This window comes from Podarcis gaigeae, assembly GCF_964106915.1.
Source record: "Podarcis gaigeae genome assembly, chromosome: 2".
Taxonomy (NCBI): Eukaryota; Metazoa; Chordata; class Lepidosauria; order Squamata; family Lacertidae; genus Podarcis; species Podarcis gaigeae.
Window position 1 is genome coordinate 45060344 of NC_139679.1, and position 21165 is coordinate 45081508.

General features: G+C 44.6%; 1 protein-coding gene across 1 annotated transcript in view; it reads left to right on the forward strand.

The window, feature by feature from the left end:
* Window positions 1-6863: 6863 nt before the first annotated feature.
* Window positions 6864-21165, forward strand: part of CACNA1A (calcium voltage-gated channel subunit alpha1 A) — a 259247-nt gene continuing 244945 nt past the window's right edge. Inside the window, exon 1 of the mRNA XM_083717889.1 lies at window positions 6864-7094. The gene's annotated coding sequence lies outside the window, so the exon portion shown is untranslated. The remainder of the gene's footprint in view (window positions 7095-21165) is intronic.

Genomic DNA, 21165 nt, shown 5'->3' on the forward strand with positions numbered 1-21165 from the left:
GTTATGGTGATATTCCAAATGGTTATGATAGAACTAGCTGGATAATGTCAATATTGGTTTTTTCCTCCACCCCACACCCTCAAACTGGGCTTCTGTTCTCACTGACATTTGGGTACCAGACCAGAATCTGAACAGAACTTAGGCCTGAAAGAAAATCCAGCTCAGGACATATCTAGCCTGCCTTCTTTTCAAGTGAGGGCATTATGCTCAACCCCCTAGCAATATGAACCCAGACCAGAACTTGCCATGGAAGTTTGATTGAGCACATCTGTCACCCTTACCTGTTGCCAACTCCCCTTCTTGATAAAAATGACCCAGGATTGCAAACCAGAGATCTAGTCTATGTCTTTAGATTCACCATTGTAATGGAAGACAAGGCAGCCCCAATTTATCCCGCTCGTTCCTTCTCAGGTCCCGTCATCTTTACCTTACCTCATAGGGAAGCTGTCTCATACCATCTTGGTAGTGTCCATCTTGGTAGTATCATCTTCTCTCAACAGGCAGCAGCTCTCCAGGGCCTAAGGCAAAGGTTATTTCCCATCCTCTGCAACCTGATCTTGGCTCCATCTACTACAATACTGCCTACTCTGACTGGCAGCAGTTCTTCTTGGGCCGTGCATTTCACATCCCCTGCCACCCCACCCCTGATCCTTTTTTCAAGTGGAGATGTGAGGTCTTCTGTATGTCAAGCATGCCCTCTGCCATTGACCTATAGTCCTTCCCCATGCATTGGGGAATTGAAAAGAAGAGACTGGGTTGCAGCCTAGCAACAATATTGCCATCATTATGTGCCTTTTACTAGTTGCTGCCTATGCTTGGGAATTATCCCCTTCAGCCTTCATTAAGCTACTTTGCTCTGCTTCGAGTTATTCTTCCAGTCTCATTTTATATACAAAGACTTTTCTACATCATCCTATCATCATCCTAAATTACCTGCTCCTCCACTAACATTTTACTTCCCACAACTATGCATTGTAAAGTCCTGGGCTCCCCTCACCCCACCACTTCCTTTCCTTGTGCATCTACTGCAGATGGAGGAGCAGGTCTGTGCAGAGATAGTCTGCTGCTTCTGTGTACTGCTTAGCATCCAGCTCCCTGCTGGCGATCTATAAAATGTTTAGCAGTGGTAGTGCTAATGATACCGTGGGTAATTTTACAGTCAGTGTAGTTGTGCATAGTGAGGGGTAGTAGGCACTACCTTCAGAGGTGGGTGGGAAGAAAAACCAAAGGGATAATCTGAATCTGAGAACAGGTGGAGAGAGGGGAAAAGAGAGAGAAGAGGGAGGGATGGTGGAAGAGACAGGCATGCACGTGATGCATGGCACTGGCTATGGGAGTCTACGGAGCATGCCTGGATGGGGTGGTCTTATTTACGACTTCATGGAAAGCAATTTTTGCACCAATATCTGTAATGTTTATTTAGATAAAAGTGCATTTCCCTGAAAGAAAGAAAAAAGATTCTGAAGGAGACTGGTTTAGATTCAGCTGTTATTTTTTGCTCCAATTGGTGCATTGAGCAGTAAGCAGAATTGGTGCATTGAGCAGTGGGCATTTGCAAAACAGGTGGAGCTGTGCATTTCTTTCTGACTAACGTTACTTTCTGCAGAAGATGAAGATTCTACTGCTTCCTCAGGGGATGGGTTAACCTGACCCAAACATGTTTCTTTAAAATGAGAGCATGGGTTTATATCTCGGCAAAGGGGACAAATACAGCTCCATTTCATGGTACTTGTGAAGGGTGCTCATTGAGCCTTGTTCAGTGTTGCTGCTTACCCAGCAGGGCTGCCTGGCAGACAGAACCTTGTTCCAGGTGGCAAAACAGGCCTGTCTGCATACCAGGCCAAAGGATGATTGGGGGCTCTTTGTTTGCTTCATGGCCCAATCTCACAAGATGAGCAGTAACGAGCTATTGACTGACTTTACATTACCTCATAAAGCTCCTTAGTGAGGGTGAACTATGTTTTTAAACCTAACTGAGAGAATATATACAGCAGTAGTTGCTTAAAGGTGGCATTTGAGCTCACCCCAAGCATCTACAACTGGTGTGTGTATTGGGGAAAGAGCGTAACAATTTTCCTAATCTGTCCTCATTGTTTTGCTCCATCCCCTGCTGCACATACAGAAGCAGAGGGAAGCCAAGTGGAATTGGAGTGGTGAAGGGAATGGTTATAAGTAACCATTCAACACACACACATCAGAGAGATAGGGCAATTAATAACTCCGCCTCCCAACTGAGTTGGCAATGGCATAGCAAAGCGCATGATTACCTGATCTCTACTGGAACGACCACCTGGAATTTCCAGCTGCTCCCTCGCACAAAGGATCAGGGTACAATCCAGACTGAATCACCAAGAAGAGACTCCCAACTGACTTTGGGTCCCAACTGGCCACAGCACCAGTTCAGTGAGTTTCAGTGGGATCCTCCTATTCACCCAGCTAAGGCTGCTTCAGGAGCAGAATGTGTGCCGCCCACTGTTCCTTCCTCCCTTTCCCCGTCCTCTTGGGATCACGAGGCAAGGCTTTGCCAGTTCTCTGGAAGCTGTGGAAATAAGTTCCTGTTCAGACTCTCTGCCATCTGCCTATGAATATATGCATTGGCAACAGTTAGTTAAAGAAAGAGAGGAGAAAGCAGAAGCTAAGGCAGACCAGGGTTGCCCAATCCCGTCACTGACAGAATTGATTTCCATTTCTGTTGCCCTTCTTCCCAAGGATCAGGGCCAAAGTTATTCTGAGATAGCAAAGAAGACTAATGTCATGATATATAAGTATACTGCAGTGTGGCTCACTCCCAGGTAAGTGGGTACAGAATTGCAGCTTTACTTATCCTGTAAATAAACCAAGCCCATAAACAAGAAGGGTGAGTCTTCAATTGCATTAGGTCAGTCAGTCAATCAATCAATCAATCAATCAATCAATTTCAGCACACCTTTGAGTTATTCTCTGTCTTTCTTTTTGTACTCATGAACTCCTTTCTTTCATTCACCAGCTACAGCTTTAACTGAATAGTCACTATACAGAGTTCTTCTTTTTAGAAACACAGCTTAGGAAAGCTCTTTGATACATATTACCCCCACTGGTTATTGTTTTGTTGTCCCCATGCAAATTAATGGGTCAAAGCAGTCCCACTAGCCTGCATTGGGACAGGAGGCAAGGAAACAGGGTAGCCCCCCCCAAAGCATTTGGATTTGGGGCACTTGGGAAAGAAAACTCAGGGGTCGGATAACCTGAGTCTGGTTTTAACTAGGGTCTTTCAAACCCCTGGATTAGAATGCGAGGCAGGCTGAAATGAGCTCTCATGCCACCCCTACAACAGATTGAAGAAAACAATACCCATCACAACAGTTTCAGATAAGGGTCTCCAGAATATGGAGATTACTTAGACCAGAGCTGCTGAGAGGGGGGGGGGGGCTAAAAAGAAAGAAAAACGTAAAGTAAAAGTACAGCTGAAGAGATATTCAAGAATAAGGAGCTGGAAAAGAACAAGGGTTATCAATCTGAAATTAATTCAGCCAGTAATGACAGTGCAGACATTACTTCTCATGTGATGGATCCTCCCAGCTACTTGGGCTGTAGCAACTGGCCGTAACAGAAGTGACAGATGGTGGAGACAATTTCCTTGCCTAGCAAAGGGAACAGTATCCGTTACATTTAACATGCTCTTTATTTTTAACAGAACTATTGCTAAAGTGGTTCTATGACTTTGGGGAGGGGAGACAAATGGGAATCTTGTGGTACCACAGGAATGAGAAGATGAGACTGTACCATATAACAAACTACGTTATAACCATTTTCATTTCTACTAAAGCAGATAATTTAAGGCAGTGATTCTGGACAGCTTGGATGTGTGGGGTTTTTCTCATTGGAATACTGGGGATAAGCTATGCATTATACACAGTCCTGAGTCTGATATTGTTTTCCCCATTTGCTTCAACACAATGGCTTCAGGTTGGAGCAGAGAACCAGCAAGGGAGAAAGGAGCTGCTTAACCATTCATTTTGCTAGCTATCCACTCAAAATTCTTCCAAAGCAGCACGGGGGGTGAAAATCGGCAAAAATAATAGCAGTAGTTTGGCCCTTAAATATGGATGCAGAACCTGGATTCATATCCTAGCACAGCCATACATCCATGTACACACTCACTACATTTGTTACAAAGTCCCTTCCGCTGTCCCTCCCCTCTCTCAAAATGGGAACAATTGTGGTCTGCCTTGCAGCAGTCTTGTTGTGAGCACAAACAAGACAATGGCTGTAAAAAGGCACCGCATGTGGGTTAAAATAACCAAGAGTCTTGTGGCATCTTAAAAACTTAATAAATGTATTATGGCATAATCTTTTGTGGGTTAGAGTCCGCTTCATCAAATGAATTAAGTGTTTCCTTATGTTGGCAGGTATATAGACCCATGATTGTTAGAGGTGGGTGGGGGACCATGGTAATGTCTGCCTGCTGGGTAGGGCAAAGCCTGGAAATGCTTTTATGAGCTTTTAAAACCTTCAGTGTCTGAAAGGAAATGAGACATGGCATTTGGAATAAAATGCTATGTGCAAAGAGCAACAGCAGTAGCAGGGCAGGATTTTGAAAATGAGCCTGCCTCACCTATGTTGAAGGTGGTTGAGTAGCGGGGGGGGGGGGGTTAAAGATAAGGCTAAGGAGCTCAGAGTTAAGAAAACAGACTGAAAACTTGGTGAGATTTTAGTCTGGGAGGTGTTGCAGGGGGAAGAGGCTCAGAGCCACTGAGATACATTACAAAGTAGAGCTCTGTCCATGGTGCTCAACTGTTTAGGACTGGAGAAACCACTGGACCAGGCAGCTAATTCTGAACATGGTTGGTCCTGAATGTTGCAGGGCTAAGGCAAAGAAGTTCGCCTCCACAAAATAACAGACGTGGAGAGATCTCCAAGCTAAAATGGTAAATTTCTTCTATTCACTTCTCATGAATTTACACTGCCAAAGTCATGTGGATATTCCTTTTTCTTTGTGATGTTATTTTCCTGCATCTATTTCTTAACATGCACTCCCCTGAGGATTAAAAAACATTACGTTGAAATTGGTGTGCGACAGCTACAAGGCCAACAGTTTTATTCTTGTCTGTAGTGCACCCAATATGATGAAGTTGTATTGCAATGAATATCCCAATTGATTAGACTGCTACTTTACCCATATTTAATACACACATACAACTACTAACCTACAAAACATTCAGAAGCACCATTTATGGAAGAGGAAGGGTTCTCCTCATATCTGGTGTTTTGGAGTATACACGATTACAAGAGCATCCATATTGAAAAAGCATATTAAACACTCAATAAACAGGACTGGGTTTCAGTTTGTGGAGGCACTAGTCACTTCATAAATTGAGGCCCTCGTTCTAAACTCAAGACACACATTTATTGCTCTAATTTGATTAAAAATATGACCAAGTTTGTGGCGGTTGTGGGGGCTTTTAATTTCCAGGGGTCAGACTTAAGTTGGTCAGGGTACCATATCTGGCCCCCTTCTTAATTTAATCGAATCCTGCTCTGAAGCTGGGGGCTGAAAACAGCAGCCATTAAAAAATGCTTCTCTCATACAGTACTGAATTATATAATAGAAATTGCTTGGGCTGATATTTTTTGCTCAAGGCCCATTTCCTTTTCTTCAGAGCTAGTGAATGTCCTAAAAAACTGAGTCCCTAGGCATGTGGCGGTCCTGACTACGAATGCTCTCAAAATACTCTCACTCTTGGGGGGGGGGGGGAGTTAATTTTGAATGTATCCAGACTCTTGTTATGAATGGTCTCTCTTTCCTAGCCACACCAAAAATAAAATAAAATGTCCCCTTGCGTGCGACGGCCCCCCAATTTCCACTGCAAGGAGTTCCGCGGGTTAGCCTCGCCTCCGCAGCGCAACAAGTCGCTCCTCCCTCACCCTCTCATCTCCGTGGCGGAAGCGTCATATAGCTATTTCGATCTACACACACACGCGCGCGCACTTCTAACGACCCCCGCCCCGCGGCCACCCTTCCATAAACGAAAAAAATAATCACCTCCCCGCTCCCTCTTACGGCAGACGTGTCACAGAGGAGCCCCGGGACTCCGCAGAAAAACCCAGCTCCCGCCACGCAGCACAGTGGGTTTTGGGTGGGTAATTTATTGATTAACATATTTTATTGTAACTTTACCCGTTCCTCGCTGGGCGTGCGGAGAGACAGCCAGGCACCGAGAGGGTTGCCTGCCTGCCTGCCTGCCCTTCCCAGCTGCTGAGGGTGCCGCTTCCCCTCTCCCCTCCCTCGGTGGGTCCAGCCCCGCCTGGGGCCCCGCCAGCTGCAGCGAGTGTAATTACCGTTTTGGGTTTGTTGTCGGCATAAATAATTGAAGGCGGGCTCCTCCTGTCAGGGTTCTTTTCCCCCCCAAATAATTATTTCGTGAAGAGCCACGTGCGAGGAATCGGAGGGAGGAGGAGGAGGGGTGCGCGCGAGGGGAGCGGGAGGCGAAACGGCGGGAAAGCCGGGCGGGGGAGGATCCGCCACGCAGCTTTCGGGGAGGGCGACCCGGGCTGGCCCCCTGAACCCTTTCCCGCCTCGACAAGCCTGAGGCGAGCTGTCTGGCCGGCTGCTGAGCGGTGGTCGCCATGTGGGAGCCTTAATTGCAGCAGGCGCCCTCCTCCCTCCCTCGCGGGTCTGCCCAGAAAAGGGAGTGGGCAGCGGGTGTCCCTCCACCCCATTCCCGCCTCCTCCCACTTCGGAGCCCTCCTGGGAACTGCTCGGTGCCTCCTCCCTCCCTCCCTTCGTCCCTCCCTCCTCCTCCTCTTGCTCTCTGTCTCTCCTCCCCTCCCTCCCTCCCTCCCTCCTCCTCCTCCTCCATGCTGGTTCAATGCCAGAGCGGCGTCTAGGGGACCACCATGCCCTGAGGCTGGCTCCCGGCTGCGCCCCCACCAGCCACCCTTCCTCCTTCCCACCCCCCTTACCTGGCCCCCCCTCCTGGCCCCTCCGGGCAGCGGCGGACTGGGATGTGCCGTCGAGGTGCCTGGGCAGGACACTTGGCAGCCAGCGATGCCAGGCACAGCTGGCAGCGTTAACTCTTCGCTAGCTGCCAGCAGGGATCTCTGAGGAGATACAGGTGAGTGTGTGGCTGGCAAACCCCGCTGCCTCGGCGCGGGGCTGGCGAAGGATTCCCCGCGGCAGAATCCGTTTGCCATTCTCGGCTTCTAGGGCACGAAGGCGGACGGGCACTTAGGCAGCCATCCCATCCTCTGCATTGAACACGGCGAGGGGCAGGCGCCCCATCGCTGTATATGTGGGGACAGCGTCTGGTGTGCCGGGAAGAGTTCTGGGCTGGAGACTCTTAATTTAAGATGCTTGCAAAGGGGCTGGGGGAAAGAAGAGCAGCGAGATGCAATGATTTCCTCATCTTGCTGGGTCTCATTCATTCATCCCAAGGCAGCCTTGGATCAAGCCTCTCTACCCTCATTGCTCCCCAGTATCTGTTTTTAATATGTTGCTCTCTCCTCTGCTAGGTATATTTCCATCTTGCATTGCAAGCAGTAACTCCTGTTCTCCCCTAGGTGGGCATCTTGCTTAGCACTGGGAGGGCTGCATCTGCTCAGACCAGGCTAGGATGGAGGCATAAAAACATGGGGAGCCCCCCACCCCACTCAGCTTTCTAAGCTCTGGTAGTCTCCCAACCCTGTGATATTGTTCCCCACCCCATTCTCTGTGTGTATGTGGTGCATATGTGCATTATTCAGCACCAAACAGGGAAGTGGGCGGAAATGCCAGGCTCCTGGGGTGTCTCCTGAATCTGTATTCCCTTTCTCCCTAAAGTTAGAAAGTAAGTCAGGTCACCTTCTCTTTATTGCTTGGCTCCTGCTAACTTGGTGGCTGCCTGACTTTCAAGGAACCCTATGCAGGCGGACGGAGATGGTGAGGTTGTGGATTATTTTTGTCTCACCGTCTGCTCCAAGGAACAGATGCTTCCTGCAGGGATGGTGCATGCCGTTTCCAAGTGCCCCTTAGGTCCCTGGCTTCTGCTTTAACAAGAACAGCCGGAGCTCAGGGCCAGGGAACTGCCAGCTCCAGAGTCTGCAGCTTGGTAGATTGCTTTGACCCTTGACCCTGGGTGATGGACTGATGTCTATAAAGGCAGCAGCTAGAGGCATCTTGATATAGATCAGGGTCAGATATAGCCTGGGGAGTAAGAAGAATCCAGTGTGAGAGAGAATGGGCAGGATGTCTTTTGCACTATTGTTTTTCTCTTCTATGCGGTGCTTTTCTTGTACATGGGATCTAGAATTACAAATCTTCTACCCGTCCCCGAAGAACTGTCTCTTCCTAACACAGGACATTGCCTTTATACCAAATCAGACCATTGGCCCATCTAAACAAGGATTGTTAACATTTACAGTGGTACCTTGGGTTACATACGCTTCAGGTTACATATGCTTCAGGTTACAGACTCCGCTAACCCAGAAATATTACCTCGGGTTAAGAACTTTGCTTCAGGATGAGAACAGAAATCGTGCAGCAGCAGCGGCAGCAGCAGGAGGCCCCATTAGCTAAAGTGATGCTTCAGGTTAAGAACAGTTTCAGGTTAAGAACAGACCCCCAGAATGAATTAAGTTCTTAACCCGAGGTACCACTGTACTAGCAGCAGCTATCCAGGGTTTCAGGCAGAGTCTTTCCCAGCACTACCTGGTGATGCTGTGGATTGAACCTGTTCTTTGACATCCACCCCATCCTAGTGCTCTTAAGACAGCCCAGTAAACAACCTGGTGAAGTTACCTTAGCTGGAAGTGTCCATAACAGATTCACAACCTAGCAGTTCGAAAGCATGCCAGTGCAAGTAGATAAATAGGTACCACTGCGGTGGGAAGTTAAGCAGCATTTCCATGTGCTCTGGTTTCTGTCACGGTATTCCGTTGCGCCAGAAGCGGTTTAGTCATGCTGGCCACATGACCCAGAAAAACTGTCTGCGGACAAACACCAGCTCCCTCGGCCTGAAAGAGAGAAGAGAGCTGCAATCCTATAGTCACCTTTGACTGGACTTAACCATCCAGGGGTCCTTTAGCTTTACCTTTTACCTATAACAGATTCACAATGGGCTGTTGTGATATATTGGTGTGAACAGCAGTACGTGGGCTGGAACTGGTCTTCATCTTCTTCAGCCTTTTGATTGGAGTTCTAGCTAGGTCCTGAGGGCAGTGGACTGAATTCAACTCGTCTGTCATCAACACCTGTAGTGAATCACTTGGGGTGTGTGACGTTCGTTCTTTGAATGTACCATGGGGAAAATATTCCATCTCACTAGATACTATAAAGAGCAGTATTGTAAATATAAGGCAGCCTGAAAGATACGAGACACCAGATCTTAACCACGCTGCTGTGATAAGCCATTTGCTTATTTTACTGTATTGCCTCCTCTTAGCTGTATAGAGAATCTTTGAGGTTCTTACTTCAGGACAAAATACAGGCTGCTATAAGGAATAAAGATTTTTCATACAGAGACTGGCTGAGATGGCAATCATGTGCACTCTTATTAGGTAGCAAGTCCTACCGAATGCTTTGGGACCTACTTCTGAGGGAAAAAATTCATCGAATTGATTTGTATGAATGTGGGTTGTGAAGTTCCCAGTTCAAATATTGCCTCAGCCGCAAACTTGGGAGTTGGCATTAGGCAAGTCACTGGTCTGCATTTGACAAGGCTTGGTAGCCAGCTGTGACTAGTTTGCAAGACATGTTGACTCACATTTATTCCTGTTTAGATTCCATATCAACAGTCAGATGGTGTACCTTCTGCTGCTGCTCATCCAGTGATTGTTAATTCTTTTTAGCTTGTGCAACCTGAGGATGCAGACATTATTTTTGAATCAGTGAGGTTGTCTTAATGTGTGTTTAAGCCATACCCATTATTGGCTTATAAACACTGTCAGAGAGGGGTTGGCTAATTGGGTGGTGGGTCCTTATGAGAGGGTTCTATTCCATCCTAGCAATAGTTTGGCATATATATATATATATATATATATATATATATATATATATATATATGGGTAAAGGACCTGAGTAATAGAATTCCTGCATGAAAATGATTATCTGGATCCATTTCGGGCCTGGTTTGGGTTCCAAAACAGCATTGGCTGTCCTAAGTAGATGATCTTCACATGGAGGTAGACATTCATGGGTGTCTGCAGGAATTATTTTTTGGGGGGTGTAAAATTTGATTTCTCCTGGAACTTTCAGCAGCTTTTAGTCCCCTTGACCATGATATCCTGCTGGGCTTCCTTGCTAGGGTGAGGCTGCAGTTCTTCCTTGCAAGAAAGTAGTGCTGGGGAACTCACGCTCATCCTTTTGATCTATGGGGTCCTGCAGGGTTCAGTTTTCTCTCCTGTGCTCTTAAATATATACAGGAAATGTCTGAGAGAGATCATCTGGGATTGAGTGGATTTTCATAAGGCTATCAATGGCTACTACTGTGCTCTGCCTCCACAGTCGGAAGCAGTGTGGTTCTGAATACCAGTTGCTGGAAACTCCAGGAGAGGAGAGTGCTCTTGTGCTCGGATCCTGCTTGTAGGTTTCCCAGAGGCTTCTGGTGGACTGCTGTGAGAACAGGATGCTGGACTAGATGAGACATTGGCCTGACCCAGCACACTGTTCTTGAGTGCATCGGTGTACTGATGATATGCAGCTCTTTATCTCCTCGCCATCTGATTCTAGGGAGGCCAATGAGATTCTGCTATTTTTCAGGAGGCCAGCCAGTTGAGGGATTGCCTCCTGGATGCAGTTGCTCTCCTCTTGAAAGAACCTGGGAGCACTCTTGGGCCCAGCCTTGGTATTAGATGCTCAAGTGTCAGCTGTGACCAGGATGACTGTTCGGGGGGGGGGGGCGGGTTTAGAGCCGTCTGCCCAGTAGAGCCTGTGTTCTCTGGGTGAGTTTTTCTTTTTCTGTGACGAAAGGTGAGAGGAAATTGGTCCACAACTTACTTTCAATACTATCAAGGCTTTTAATTGTTAACTAATATCTTGTTCCTGTGAAAGCCCTTTGTTCATTTGGAGGTGTGTGCTTTTTGTCTAGTTTTGTGTGTGTGTGTGTGTGTGTGTGTGTGTGTGTGTGTAGCGGGGAGAGAATTCCCTATCATTCAGTCAGAGGTAGTGATTACTAGGAATGATACCCAGTGCATGCAGTAGATAGACTGTTGGGCCTGAATATTGGAAGCCCATGTTCATATCCATATTTGACCATGCGGTAGTATTGATTCAAGTCATTCTCTCTCTCAGCTGAACTGTTATGTAGGTAAACCTCCACTCTGAAGTCCCTGAAGCAACTAAAAAAATGTAGCTATCACAACAACTTCTTATTACCTCACCTTTAGAATTCAGTGTAGTCTGGAGAGTGTAGAACTTGGGATCTAGAACAGCTTCAGAAAGGTGGAAAGGATAAGGAATATTATTCATATATGATTTCCTGAATATGCCTTTCAGAAAGGAAGAGATTCAGAAACGTTGAGATGTTTTGAGGGGAAGCTAGAGAACAGGGTTCTGAAGTTCTGTCCTTAAGTGTAGAATGAAGAATGGTGTGTGATGCAGTCCTAACCCCACCAACCTGGGAGTAAGCTCCATTGAATTCAATGGAACTTCTGAGTAACCAAGGTTAGGATTGCAGCCTAAGACTCATGCTGGTTGAGGACTAGTACTGTTTGATGCATAATGTAGTGTCAGATGTGTGCCAGGTTCTACGCACAGCACAATTAGTTCCTAAAAGACATGGCCAAGGAACAGCAGAGAGCTTGTTAAAGGTGTGGTAAGGATGCAATAGGGGAGATATGTCTAATACAGCATGCAGAAAAGTGAACCTGGAGGAAAAGTTTTAATGAGGAAGTAGTGGGTTTGGTGGAAGAGAGAAATATGTTTCGTTGGTCAGAGAGAAAAGAAACAGAAGCTAATAAAATGCAGCACGTCAGACCTTGTTTCCCCCTTTGCTTTGTATTCCCTTGAAGACTGATTTGTACCTCAGCCAGTTCCTCACTTTCCCTTGAGAGGGAAGGGGCATTGTGTGCAAAGGGTTGTCAGTTTATGGCTGTGGACTCACAGGCCATCATTACTTTCTATAGAGAATATTGACTGTGAAGCAAGATAACAGGGTTCTGGGGAAACCCCAGCAGGAAATGTTTTGGCACAGCTGCCAGAAGGATCCAAGTGTTAATGGGATGATAGGCAGGAAAGAAATTCAAATCATTTGCTTCCTTGGGCAGCTCTTCTGGGACTTCAAGAAGTGTGGGGACAACTAGCTGCCCCATAATGATTAAAGCACAGGGTGCTCTTCTACAGCTTTATTGTCTCTGAATTCTTGCAATAGGAAGGGTCTGGAGTCTACAGTAGGAAGGGGGCCTTTCTGGTTTTTCCATTTATAATGGAATGATGATCTGTCCCAGCAACATCTGTCTTATTTCCAAGATGAGTGCCGCAACCCCAGAGTCGGCCACGAGTGGACCTAATGGTCAGGGGTCCCTTTACCTTTACCTTTAAAATGCAGCATGCATATATTTCTATATTAACAGAACTGTACGCCAGTTCTATGTGTTGCAGCTGCTGCTTCGGCTATAGAGGTTTAATTCCAGTGTATGAGCGATGAGTCGGACATGACTAAATGACTAAACAACAACAACAACAACGAGCGACATCTCTGGTAGTCTGAGAAAGCAGCACTTTTTCAAAGGGGAGGGACAGGACTTTTCTTGCACCAGCAAGTGAAAGGAACTTTCCATTCGAAGCAGAAACTTAGTGCATGTGTGTTAGGACAAGGTACCATAATAGAAATACACTTTCACTGGCACATCTGTTCGAAATGCTAAAAGGTACCCAGCCTCACTTAAAAGACAGCTTGACAGGACTACATGTGCTATAGCAGAACCACAGCAGGATGACAACCTTATAAAGATGTAGCTTGCTGAATCTCAATAACTTTCTGAAAAATGAAAATTGGAGGCAAGACTGGAATGTTAAGTGATGGGTTTGTTACATCTAGGATATTACATAGTACTCAGGAACAAGCGTGGGAGAAGAATCCTTGGAGTCTATTGTATACTGTCACAGCCTGCAGCAGACCTGTTCTTTGTTACCAGGTATTCTGAAATCTACAGGCATATTTCATAACAGCCTATTTCTTTTGGGGGCCCTTGAACAGACTATATGTGCACACGGACACACATGGAAGAAAAGACAGGCAGACAAAACACATTAGCAGAATAGTTAAGACGTGTCTCTTGAAATCACAGAGCCACAAACTCAGGTGTGGCCAGTGCCCAGGAATGCTTATGTGCAGCTAAGACTAGTGTGCCAACTGCACTTTTAGAGATACCGGATCTACCCACAGTGACATATTATTGTTTGGATACCATAATGTGCTCCTTGAGAGGTGTTTGGAAACTTTTGCTGGTTAAGAATTTTGCAGCCAGTCTGTTGGCTGCCTGTCCCATCTTCTTGACAGAATTCAAAGTGTTGGTTTTGACTTGCAAAGCCCTACATGGATTGGGACCAGATTATCTGAAAAGACACTGTTCTCCTATATCGACCTTCCTAGGTTTTTAAGCTCTTTGGGAGAGATCCTTATTTTTGTCCTGTCAACATCTAAGGTGCTTTTTGTGATACTTGAGAGAGGACCTTCTCAGTGACTGCCCCCAAGCCCTGGAACTCCTGGTCAAGGGAGGCTAACTATCCAGTTCTATAAATTACATTTTCCTAACAGACAGAGGTGTATTTGACCTCATTAACTTACTTCTAATGGCTGAATGTAAATACTGCAAAATGTTCAGCTAGCTGTTTTTTCATTGCCTTTACTGATGTTTTACCTACCTGCTTTTAATATTTTAATTGCTATTTTGTATTTTACTATCATTAACTGCTTTGATCAGCATCAGATGGGAAGGCAGGATACAAATTTAGCAAACAAATAAAGAATAAATATTGTGCATCTTCAACAACATAAAGTTATCTTTTAATCTTAATCCACCTGTCACATGTATATTTCAAGGTAGAATTTGAGTTTTATGTGTGGCAAGTTAAAGGATGCCTTTTCTCCCATCTTCCTCCCCAGTAAGCCAGACGCATAGCAAATTTCCTAATATCCCTCCCATATGAATCCCATCTTTGGAATCTTTGTACCTTAGGATAATTCTGAAACATGTCCCATCTATCTCTGGAGCAGAGATGTACTGACAACCTTACGTTGAGGAAAGATATGGCCATCTTGGTCGTACTGGAGCATACATAAATCTTTTACAGAGTTGATCATGGATTCTTGCTATAGCATCTCAGAGACTGCTGGTGTGATGAGAGCTGCCAATCAGTGGTTTGAGTCATACAAGATTGGAGTTAATTGGTGATGATGGATGGTTATGCGTCACTCCCAAGAGACTTGAAATGCAATGTCCCTCATGTTGTTCAACATATAAATACAGCTGCTCAGGGATTTCAAGGCTAAGCATAGGGTTGAGTATCATCAGTATGCTGATGACAACACAACTGTGTATTTGCTGCCCCATGAGCAATGTAAGCTCTGTCAGCTCTGTCTCTTCCCTAGAGGGATGCTTGAATGAACTATCCAGATGAATGCATTACAGCGTTATCTTGTACTCGGTCTGGGGAGGAATGGGGTGATATTGGTGAGGAAGGACTGCTGATAAAAGGATGCCCTTCTGCTGTGCCAAGGACTTGCATATTGAGAGGATCCAGTGGAAACAGCAAGCCAAGCAATGAAACAGTGGGATTTTTGTCCATGCTACATTAGATAACTCAAGCGCAACAAAATGTAGGGTGGAGTGCTCCTGTTCAAGATGCCAGCCATGCTCTTTTCCAGGATATTCCACTCCATTCCACCTCTCTCCCCCGCCCTCAGTTTTCCACCCCACCCCCAACAAGAAACTCATCCTTTTGCAACCACTGAGCAATACTGTCTTCATTAGGCGAGCTGGTGGGTTCTTTTGCCCAGGTTTTTCCTTCTACTCCTGCAAGCCTTCAGATTCCTGTTAGAACGCTTCTTGTTTTTCATGGGCTCCATTTTGACTACAGTCTTGTCGGCACTTGACATTCACCTGCTGAGTTTGCTATTAGAATGAGAGTGCATTTTTAAAAGCTGCACGATTCATATAGTTACATTTCTGGGTTGGTTTTTTTCCAGACTGAACTTGCCGGGTGATGAATAGTCTTGTGTGTGTTTTTTGTAATTATTCTTATATCTGCAGGTAGCAGTGCTTCTCCACAGCCTGTACTTTATTCATAGCGAGACAAGTGCATCCTGTGCTGGTTTAGGGAACTGTGTACAGGTCTAGGCAATCCCTGTCCCAAACGCTTATACTGTATTAGTTGCTTGCAGAGAAGTATCAAAATTAAGAGGGCACACCACACAACCGTACAAAATAGTACTTTCTGCTTTAGATTTCATTATGCTAAGGATCACAAGGTCTGTGTCCAGGGTAGCCATATGCTCAACTTTACAGAGGACAGCCTGCTGTTTGAAGGTGTCCATGCATGGTCTAAGGATAAGGAACCACAAAAGGCGAGAGCAGGAGCCTTGAATTTGCTCATCAGAAGTCAAAACAAAAAAAATTCCTTCCAGTAGCACCTTAAAGACCAACTAAGTTAGTTCTTGGTATGAGCTTTCGTGTGCATGCACACTTCTTCAGATACCTATGGCAGTTGGACTATGGCAGACCAACACGGCTACCTATCTGTAACTCATCAGAAGTTAGCAGCATCTAAAGAGCAGACTGAGCAGGCTTATAAGGGACCTGGTGTCATCCCTGCTATGTTGAGATGTATTTTGTTTTTATTTAAATTAAAGCCATTGGTTCTAAATTTGCATCTATATGTAAAATTTCCACATTAACATTTTATGCAAATTGATGTCCTTTTTCCGGTCTGTCTTGTGGTGATGCAAATTCTTGTTTTTGACAATGCATAACTGGCCACCTTAGCTGAGTCTTCATATGGAAAACCTGCCTTGGGACTTGGAGGCGATTTTCCTACGTGTGAGTGTGGGTGTTTTAATTTTTATTGGTAGTGCTGGAATTTTTGTGGCTTTGCATGGTTCCTGATGGGCTTTTATTGTTTCTTGTAGTGTTTCTGGGACAATGTTTTATCTTGCTGCTTTTGTTTCTTGGTAATTATTATCTGATGTTTTTATTGTGTGAATCTGTTAGGTACCTTGAGCTTTTGAGGACTGGCAGGGTAAATATATTGCACACAAATAAACAAATAATGCCCTTCAGGTACAAGTCATGTGGGATAGGAACCTTGCTTATTTGCATATTTGGAGGGAACCAGGAAGAGTGAAATATATCCACATCTTTTCTGGGAGTTAAGAATAGGACTAGGATAAATTGTGTTTGCTGTACCCGTATTTTATACAGTTTGTATATGATGTTTGTTTGTTAATGTGTGGTGTGCTATGCCTAATAAAGGATTTTGAATTGAATTGAATTGAATATCCACATCTCCCCTGCTGAGTATGTCTGGGACTCATTCCTAGAATAAGGGGCAATGCTTATTCCAGTGAGCCAGTGTGGTGTAGTGGTTAAGAGCGGTAGTCTCGTAATCCTGGGTAACTGGGTTCGCATCTCCGCTCCTCCACATGCAGCTGCTGGGTGACCTTGGGCCAGTCACACTTCCTTTAAGTCTCTCAGCCCCCACTCACCTCACAGAGTGTTTGTTGTGGGGGAGGAAGGGAAAGGAGAATGTTAGCCGCTTTGAGACTCCTTAAAGGGAGTGAAAGGCGGGATATCAAATCCAAACTCTTCTTCTTCTTCTTCTTCTTCTGCTGTTCAATGGGTGCTAAGTACCAGTAGTTTGAATTAGCAGTTATACTATCACCGTAGGTTATTTAGGAAGCATTTACTTGTGGATTTTTCATGCTAAAATAGTATGCAACTTTACTGACAGTTGTATGTCCAGTTACTCCTCTTTAGTTTTTCTTTAAAGACAAGGAGAGACACTAGTAAGCCAGAATTTACTAAAATTACTGACTGGCATGTTTTCATTTGCAAGGACTAATAGATAAACTATCTTTTAGAATTCCCAAACTTGTACAATTGAACTCTCTCTGTCCTCATTTGTGATTCCAAGCATTCAAAGTATTCAAAGGCATGTTGCCTCCAGCACAAAATGAAGTACATAGGCTTAATGACTAGTATCCTTCTCCTCCATGAATTTATTGTAAATTGTAAAGCTGTGCAAAAGCGTGGCCATCACTGCATCTAGTGGGTTCAAATGCCATAGTTTTAACCATGTGCTCTTTGAATAAATACTTTATTTTGTCTGTCCCGTATCTTCCCATTGTCAGCTTCACTGGATGGACCTGACGTCTAGTATTAAAAGAGAGGAAGAAAAACCTTTTCCCACACCTCATAATCTTATGCTGCTCCTATGTCCCCACCATCATTCCATTTCTAGTCTTCCCTTGTTACCATTTTCAGTCTCTTTCTTTGTCTCCCTCCACCAGCATTTAGGCTACATGCTCTTCTGATGAGCAATCTGTCATTTTTTGTTTATATTAGGAGGCAAAATGCATGCTAGTGTTTATCACACATTTTTAAAATTGTGCTGAGCACTGGCTATGTTTTGTTTTTATATAAGGAAAATGTTGTGCAGGAAGTGGGGGGGGGAATGCTTTCCTGCCTTGACTCTTTTTCTGCCAATAACCCCCCCCCCAATTTCTATTTGCCCTGAATAAGCTATTTGGGTGGCGCTGTGGGTAAAACCTCAAAGCCTAGGACTTGCCGATCGCATGGTCGGCGGTTTGAATCCCCTCGGCGGAGTGAGCTCCCGTCGTTTGGTCCCAGCTCCTGCCCACCTAGCATTTCAAAAGCACCCTTAAGTGCAAGTAGATAAATAGGTACCGCTTTATAGCGGGAAGGTAAATGGCGTTTCCGTGTACTGCTCTGGTGCCGGTCGCTGGAGCAGCTTCGTCACGCTAGCCACGTGACCCGGAAGTGTCTGCAGACAGCGCTGGCTCCCAGCCTCTAGAGTGAGGTGAGCGCACAACCCTAGAGTCTGTCAAGACTGGCCCGTACGGGCAGGGGTACCTTTACCTTTTTAAGCTATTTGCAGTGAACAGCACCTTCTGGGCAATTAGCTTGGGAGGACAGTTTGCAAAAGACAGTGGCCCTGATCTGGAATGAGACCCCACTTTTTGTGGAGTTGGGCTGTTTGGTTTGGACTTTAGTCTGTAAAGTACATTGTGCACAACAAATTAAGGTATAAAATGCTGGGAACGAGCTTTTGAATGAGGAGATGATGAAAAGGGAAGAACTGGTGATGTGTATAGATTTACTTGCCTCTTTCTTCTTTAGAATATCTAAGTAAGTGTTCTCTAAAGGCTTTTATCTAACATTTAAACCTTAATTGACCGCAATAAAGGTATTGTCTCACTTGTTCAGTGCAAAAAATAAATAAAAATAAATCGCTGGTTTTCTTCCCCCATCTGTTTTTCTGATAATGCTGCTTCTAACTACTTTAGTTCCCCTATCAAATCCCTTTCCTGTGAGTTAACTTTTCTGTGCCTCTTGGTGAGGTAAATAGTGCTTTGCTCCTCCTCTCTTTTAGAGCTGTTTACGGACCATTACACACATGGCATAGAAGCTGTTGAGGGTTTGTTTTGAGTATGTGCCAGGTACTTACACCTTACACTGCAGCTGGAACTCCAGATAACACTGTTTGCTTAGGCCTTATTAATGCTCATTCTATTGCTGTGACCTCAGATCTGTTTCCAGGGCCAAGGCAGCTGTTCCACTGCTGTTGTTGTATATGTCTTCCTTATCCCCTCCTAAACATAGGCATGATTTGCAAAGGGAAAAGAGAAGATTTAGCCAGATGATGGGCAACTCTGGGGGAGTAAGGAATGGGATTCAAAACCTGAAAGGCATTCACTTGGTACTCAGGAGTGTTTTTATTTTAAATAAAAAGACAAGCTATTAATTTAATTATTTTTATTTTTTTAAATTAATTTATGATTAACCTTCTAATTTAATGATAAACCACATCTGTCAGGAAAAGAGGGAGGGAAATGCCATTTCAAATGGTTGTACAAACACAGTAGCGCATGTTATAACATTGTAAAATATATTTGTGGGTTTGGGATTATTTTAAGGGCTGCTGTTGTTACTTTATTGCAAAAGGCATCCAGTGGTTGATAGACTTGCTGCCAACACAAAATTAGCTAATTTTGACACACAAGGTAAATCACATGCATTTTCAAATGTTTTTCTTTCAAAGTTGGAATTTTAATTTCCCTCCAGTTTTTGGCATAATGAGTTTTGGCAACAGTAATGGTGTTTAGTAAAAGTAGCAGAGGATCTAACTGAATTGAACTTGGGTATAGCTTTTATGGGTTATCACGACCCAGATGATAGGTCACAGATTTTTGTCCTCAATATGGTCGTCTCTGAACTTGCAAAAGGCTGTAAGATTTTCTTTGGAAAGCAACTGTTTCCATGCGCCATGGAATTTCATAAATAAAAGAATATATTTTGAGACTAGACCTCAGCCAATACAAATCCACTTCTATAACAGAGGAATTGGCTGGCTTGTGTCTGTATTTGGTATACCTTCTCATTGTAAAGTGAACACTGCCCTGTATCCAGCCACAAAAGGTTAGGAATGGTCTGGTTCATGAATGCTGAAAGGGGTGGATAGCAACAGAGATAAAACAGCATCTCTCCCCACCCCACCCGTCAAAGATTTGTGCTTTTATCCATGGTAGGTGGGGGTGCCACAGGAAGATGAGATGCATTCTTGGGGCCCATTCATATATTGGCTTAATGTGGATTGTGAACCCTAGTGCTTCCTTTCCTAGTGCGAACCCCAAAATGGCACCAGGGGTTGAGGGGAGCTCTACAACATGAACAACTGGAGGGAGGCAGGGAGAAAGATCAAAATCTGGATCTGCTGCCCTGGTGAATACATTGTCCCATTGCTGCCTGGCCACGGTTAGGGTTGCTCTGTTACTAGAAAGCAAGTCCCATTCAACTTGTAGGACTTGCTTGTGTGTAACACATTAAAGTGTTCATAAGTGACACAGAAAACTCGTATGTCCCCCAGTTGTACTTAAAAGAAACCCATGGTTGTGTATCTAATGTATAAACAACAATTTTAAAAATCTGAATGACAAGTCTCTAACTATATGGCTGTTTAATTTATGTGAGCTGGCAGGTGCATGTTTTCTGCTTGGGTCTTACATAGGCATATTAGTGCAATTACAGAACATCAAACCATCCAGGATCTCTTCTTTGACATATAACCAAGGCTAGCCCTGTTATGAAGTATAGTGGGACTGTTGTGTCCGGTGGAAAATTTGAGGCTTAGGAAAGTCACAACTGTCACAGGATTGACTTTATGCAAGGGCACAATCTGGTGAAGGATAAATCTCTTCCACTGAAATCCATGGTGCCTCATTTGTGGGGTGTAAGTGGTGTAAATGATCTTTTCTGAACATGCCTAACGTGGATTGCTGTAATGTCGTTAGCGAAGCATACAGCATTGCTACAGCTGTTTGGGTGTCTCCTGTGAAAGTGTCCTTCGGGGTGAAATCAAAAAGGGAGTTTCAAGGATGGAGAGTGAGGCGAAGGTGAGTAAGAGAGAAAGAGACATCAGAGTGAGTAAAATGGGAGAGCTTAGAACCTTGGATTGAAAGGGAAAGGGATTATAAGGAAGGATTCTTGATAATAGTTGTGATACAGTAAGTGCATAAAGCAGACTGGACAGTTGTAAACGACAAGCACAAAAAAGAACTTCATAATAATGCATGGTAGCATCTGCGCTGAACCCTGTGATTGATACAAGTTTCTTACATTCTCACAGATAGTTGTTACTGCTGCCACCACTAGAATTATTATTTGAGTGTAAATATGTATATGTATATTTACTGGAGAGGAAAAGCAGCATTTTGAAATACACCCAGGAAAATTATTTAAATTATACTGTTATCAACCAAAAGTATATCACTTCCTTTGGATTAATTTAGGGTACAAAATCCTAACTGGATTTTCGGTCATCAGTTCCAAGACTATTTCCACCTGTGCTTCTTGCTCTCTAACTGTTTATCCCCACCCCAACCACCAGTATCTCAGCAACATTATGTCTCTCAGCCCCAACAATGGGCACTTTCAACCATTCAGATAAAAAAAAAAAAAATCAAAGCCAACGTT